This window comes from Malus domestica, chromosome 06 (genome assembly GCF_042453785.1).
Source record: "Malus domestica chromosome 06, GDT2T_hap1".
Lineage (NCBI taxonomy): Eukaryota > Viridiplantae > Streptophyta > Magnoliopsida > Rosales > Rosaceae > Malus > Malus domestica.
In genome coordinates, this window is record NC_091666.1 from 17,360,684 (window position 1) to 17,367,131 (window position 6,448).

Below are 6,448 nucleotides of genomic sequence, written 5' to 3' on the forward strand. Positions count from 1 at the left end.
TGCTCTGTGAGCTGTCCTCACAGTGTGGTCACGTTGATAGTATGTCTGTAGACAATCAAAGTATAAATTAAAAGACATGTATAACACTTCTACTGCCCAAAATCACACTCAACATCAAAATTGCACATATTTACATAATTAGCACATATTATCTTGGATGGCTCACAAGAAACAAATTGTTTGTGTTGGTGCTTAACATTATCCCTACCCTTCAATTGCCATGCTTCTGGATACAGTTACAAATGAATGTGCTGCAATACACAATTTTTAATTAAAGTTTTACACCAATGCAATCCCAACAGTATAGAAACACTCCATTAAGAATAGGATTTCAGACTTACATCGGTTGACAGCCATCCTTCTTTGTCAATGTGCCGTCTCTAAAAGTTTATATCTCCAACCATCATATTCTCCAACTGGAGAACCAAACTAACAATGTAACAAAAAAATATTAACCGTCATCATTCAAGTTGTTTACTGAATATAAATTCCAAAGCACCAAAAGCAAAACACAATGATCACTTCCTTGTTCCCAGCATTCCTTAACTACATAGCCTAAGTTGATTGGTTTAAATGTCGCTCCCTTTGCATAACATGCTCCCTCACTCACCATCTTAGAGTTTTTCAGACTTTGTCCCATCAAGTGTCAATGTTGTGTGACGCACCATTTTCATCTTCTTCTTTGCCCTCTCTTCTGTGCCCCAAGTCTTTGCCATCACCTTAGTGTAGCGGACTTTCCTCTTCCTTCCAATGTGTTCACCTTCAGGTGTGTAAATAACAACATTATCATCATCAACAGAACTTTGGACTTCTGCATGCTCGTGTGCTATCCTTTCTCCGACCAGTGCAAGCACCTTATCGCACACATTTGTGGGACTTTCCAAACCAACATTCCCTTCAAGTTCTTAGAAACCCACTTCCTCTACACCTCCCATAATCTTCTTCCATCTTGATCCCTCGGCTTCCCCCCTTTGCCTTTTTCACCCCCATGTTGATCACCTTCTTATTCTTCTTTTGTTTCTTGGACACCATTTCGTACACTGTTGCAACTTTCACCACCATCTTCTTCTTCTTTTTCCTATTCTTTACCAACTTCTTTCCCTTCATCTTCTTCCTTAACTACCCTCCTCAATGCCTTCAACTCCTTCGTCAACCTTTCTTTAATACATTTCTCTGAAAAAGTATCCTTCTCGTGGGCCAAACACCCCACAACCACCTTAAACTCCTTAACTTTTACTTTAAACTCTTCGACATCATTTGTATCCAGAGTTAGGGTTTTTGGCATCATGACATAGTATCATAACCCCATGTCCAGTAGGTTGAGTTCCTCTCTGCTTCAGTGGGCACTATCTCCCGAATCCTCACTGCATGCCATTTATCTCCAGTCATCATAATTACATTTCCCAAAACAAGCATTCATAAACATTAAAAAATATTCACGAAAATTCTCACAGATATTCAAATATTTTCACAATCCTTTAGAAAGTTCATAATTTTAGAAATAAGGTCATACTTCTTGGCTCTCGGTTATGTACATCTGGACTTGTTCAAGGATCGGTTGCTTATTCGTTGTCAACCACTGAAGAATTCATGGGATAGCTGCCGGATTAATCATCTTACAATACCGTAGTAGCTTCTCCAGTTAGGCAATTTTTTCGTATGCCTAAGCTTGCATGTACACTAAATTAGTGCTCATCACAATCACACCAATTTGACCCTTATGAGTACTTAATCAAACCAACAAATTGTACCTGAAAGGCATAACTAAACCCTTTGTAGCCCCATTAGGATCTCTCCCTCTTTTTACTTCCCCTCGGTTGTTCCTCTTCATCATTCTTATCTTCTTCCACATCACCATCCTTTCTTCATCTCCCTCTCCTAGCAATAGTAAAATAGAGGTTGTCCTTTTTCGAATGATATCACACCCTATGAATAAGTGTTAAACCTATCCTTGTCCTCTACGAGGTCTAAGTACTCTAGGTTCACACCCACATTACTCTTCACCTCTATCAACACACCCTTGGGGAAGTAAACCAGCCCCATGTTCAACACATCATCCTCATCCTCGCATTCTTTAAACGCCCTTTCAAGCTTGGCACATGTCACTGAAACCTTTTTGGTTGCTTTCTTGGGGGCGGTCTTCACTTTACCTTTACCCTTCACACTTTTACCCTTACCCTTTATACTCTCTCCAACAAAACCAAATTTCTGAGGAAAATACTTAGTCAACAGCCAAATGTTGGAAGGCTCAACCTCTAGATCATAGGGTTTGTCACAACGAAGCCCCGCAATGAGGCAAAAGTTATTCTTTATGAACCAGGTGACTTTCACTTCTAGAATTGCCACTCTAAAGATCGACAATTCATGCCCAACTACCTACTAAAAGCTAATCTATCGACACTGTCTAAGTGTCCAAAGCATGAGGCCCTAAAATCAGCAAGATGTGCATCATTAAATTTGTGATGCAAGACTCTTAGGACATGAAGAGCTTGAGAAAGGTTGTTAACCCTTCCTCTATAAGATTCTTCCTTTTTTGTTTCATGCTAAGCTCTTTCTAATGGATTCGTTTTCAGTTGTTCAAATTTAATCCTATGGTCCACATCCCAACCACTCGCACCATCCGCAAACCTCTGTCTGCACCTTAGAAATTGAAAAATTCTATAATGTCATTCAGAAAGTGTGAATAATACTATTTACATTAACAATTTTTTAAGAATTTAATATTTTTGGGCCAAATTATATTTCTATGAACTTCTATTCCACTTTCTTCCCTTCTCTTTCACACACTCCAACTAAGGAATCCAGGGTGCCAATTTGATCCAGCCCGATATAAGAACTGTAGGCCTGTTGATGATCTAGTCAGTAAGTTGTATTGGGCTAGTTGACTAGACCACAAACCATTGTCGGGGCCAGTAATTGATTATGTTAGAAGAAAAATAAATGGAGTCGACGGAAATTACCTAAATGCTGGGCGAGAGTGAGTTTGAGGATTATAAAATGAATTTGGAAAATATAATAAAATAAAATAACGTTGCGAATAATATCTTATTTGGGTTCCTCTACTTTCTTCCTATTTATTTATCTTATTTGGGTTACTAAATAATAAGTTTTTTGTGGTGATTTGGTCACACATCTTTTTAACTTCTCAACTCAATCATCTTCTCATCCGCTTAAAATGTATCATTTTATTTGAAAAATCAAATTTTCTTTCCTGGGTTCGTTTCCTCCCAACTCAATCATCTTCTCGTCCCCTCTATTATGGTTGGTATTTTTACAGTCTTGTAAACATTTTTGGCGTACTGTTGGGACTTATATACTGGAACTTGTTCTTTGATGATAAAAAAGTTCAAGTAACATTAGCTTTATGTTTTTAATATATGGAGAAGCAACTTATGTACAGCTTAATTAATTTACATCTAAAGTATAAAAAGCGCAACAATAAGTTCGAAATTTTAGTTTCAGAAGAAAAATCTCAAAGTTTTACTCTCAAACAATGCCCCACCCGAAAAATATTGAAAAGTTAGAGATGAATGAAATTGAACAAATGAATGTTAATACATGTCTAAAAATCATGACAAAACAAATCAAAAGAACAACATAATAATTGTGGTCATTCAGGAGATGTCTTTTGTGGACCACTATAGATGCTGAGTTTGAGGACCTTTGAGCGTTCTCTGAGGGCAGTTTGATTCTTTCTTCCAGGGGCCCGAAACGTATACATTGACATTGAGTCTTCCATCTTTTCAAAATTATGAATGCCTCGAGGATGTGACTGTTTTTTACCCCTAAAAATATTGTGTCTGTCGACTACATTGAAAGCTTTGCCCCCCTAAAACACAAGACGTTTTGGGAAGCTCACCTTCTATTGTCCTTTTCATGATTAAAGAAAATGTTTTTCCCTTTTCGTTTTTAACATTTTACCCTTTTGTTTTCCTTTTTACCCAATTCAAGTCCTCGTCCAGATTGTGCCCTAATTATCATAACCACACAAAGCATGATCTGCTAGAAATAGAATACTGTGTTTTATATTTCATGTTTATTTTCAAAATTCTATGTCGTTTCTGGATTTTATATAATTTTAAGGGGCCTTGGATTTGGTTCAGGGTTATAAGTTCAAAGAATAATTAAACGGAAGACTATGTAAGTACGTACCAAAATATACAAGTACAAATCCCCGATTATATATATTAAGCTTCGTATCAACTCATCACTTGCATGATAGCATCTGATTTAAGAAGTGCTTGACGATAAGCTTATCAAATTCATTTCTTCTCGAAGGATTCTTGTTTTCCCTAGATATAACATTTTTTTTTAATGTAGTCTTTTTTTAATTAACTCTGCCTGTGTAAGTTTATCTTACATTACCGGTCTCAAGCCCGGATAAAGGAGGAGGGGGAGGGCGTCAGGTAGTCGGCAGCCAGCACTCCTCGGTTACGTCGAATCCTTATGAAAATGAATCCAGAACGAAATCGCGCTAAAGCTAGGGCGTCACCCGTAAGTGGTACGTTGTGTGGCCCGAGCACAGTGATAAGTGAGTAAGGGTCGCTGTATCTCCATCAGCACCCGGATGCAGTGTTAAATGAGCAAGGGGGCCATATAAACTTCTTTTCAAACGACTCCACTCAAAGTTGTTTGGGAGCATATGCTCCTATCAACTTTACACAGGATACACAAAAGAAGTACTTTGATCCTATTAGACGGGGGAGGTTGAAGAAGATAGGACAGAAGGGTAGAGTTCAAGAGAGTAGAATGCGTTTAGGAACGTGGAATATAGGAACCTTAACGGGAAAATCTATGGAAGTAGTGGAAGTTATGGTGAGGAGAAGGATAAATATTATGTACCTACAAGAAACTAAGTGGGTTGGTATTAAGGCAAATGATCTAGAAAACTCAGGGTTTAAACTTTGGTATTCGGGCACAAATAGAACGAGAAACAGTGTTGGCATCATCGTGGACAAGACCTTGACACAAGACGTTGTAGATGTCAAGAGGGTAGGAGATAGAATCATGGCAATCAAGATTGTAATAGGACAAGAACTCATCAATGTGATTAGTGCGTACGCACCTCAAGTAGGGTTGGATACGAGTTCGAAGGAGAAATTTTGGGAAGACCTTGGAGACTTGGTGCAAGGAATTGCTCAGACGGAGAAGTTATTTATAGGAGGAGATTTAAATGGACACATGGGCAGGGAGAGAGGCAACTATGGAGGTTTTCATGGTGGCCATGGTTTTGGGGAGAGAAACGAGGATGGGGAAGCTATCTTGGATTTTGCAATGGCATATGATCTCTTCTTAGCCAACACCTTCTTTAAGAAGAGAGAAGAACATGTGATCATCTACAAGAGTGGGTCGTCAAAAACACAAATAGATTTTCTTCTAATGAGGAAAGGGGATCGTATAACTTGTAAGGATTGCAAAGTTATACCGGGAGAGAGCTTGGCTAATCAACATCGCTTGTTGGTGATGGATGTACATATCAAAAGAGTGAGAAAAAAGAACAAGACTTGGAAGTGCCCAAGGACTAGATGGTGGAATCTAAAAGGAGAAAAACAAGCCATTTTCAAAGAGAAAGTAATCACCCAGTGTGTGTGGGATAAAGAGGGGGAAGCTAGCAAAATGTGGGATTCCATGGCTAGTTGTATCTGAAAAGTAGCAAAAGAGGTATTAGGAGAGTCCAAGGGCTTTGCTCCACACTAAAAGGAATCTTGGTGGTGGAATGAGGAGGTACATACAAAGGTGAAGGCTAAGAAGGAATGTTGTAAAGCCTTATACAAGGATAGGACCGATGAAAATGGTGAAAGGTATAGAAGAGTGAAGCAAGAGGCGAAGAAAGCTGTGAGAGAAGCTAAGTTAGCGGCTTATAACGATATGCATAAGCGACTAGATACCAAAGAAGGAGAGTTGGATATCTATAAACTAGCTAGAGTAAGGGAAAAGAAGACAAGGGACCTAAACCAAGTGAGGTGCATCAAGGATGAGGATGGAAAGGTTCTTGCTACAGAGAACGCGGTCAAAGACAGATGGAGAGGTTATTTTCATAATCTTTTCAATGAAGGACATGAAATGAGTACTTCTTTAGGGGAGTTAAGTAACTCAGAAGAGTGTAGAAACTACTCATTTTATCGTCGAATCAGGAAGGAAGAAGTGGTTGTAGCTTTGAAGAAGATGAAGCATAGAAAAGCAGTGGGCCCAGACGATATACCGATCGAAATGTGGAAAGTCTTAGGAGAGACAGGTATAGCATGGCTCACTGACCTTTTCAATAAAATTTTGAAAGCGAAGAATATGCCAAATGAGTGGCGAAAGAGCACTTTGGTGCCTATCTACAAGAATAAGGGCAACGTACAAAATTGCATGAACTATAGGGGTATTAAGCTAATGAGTCATACAATGAAGCTCTGGGAGAAAGTCATTGACCATAGATTAAGGCAAGAGACATGGGTTTCGG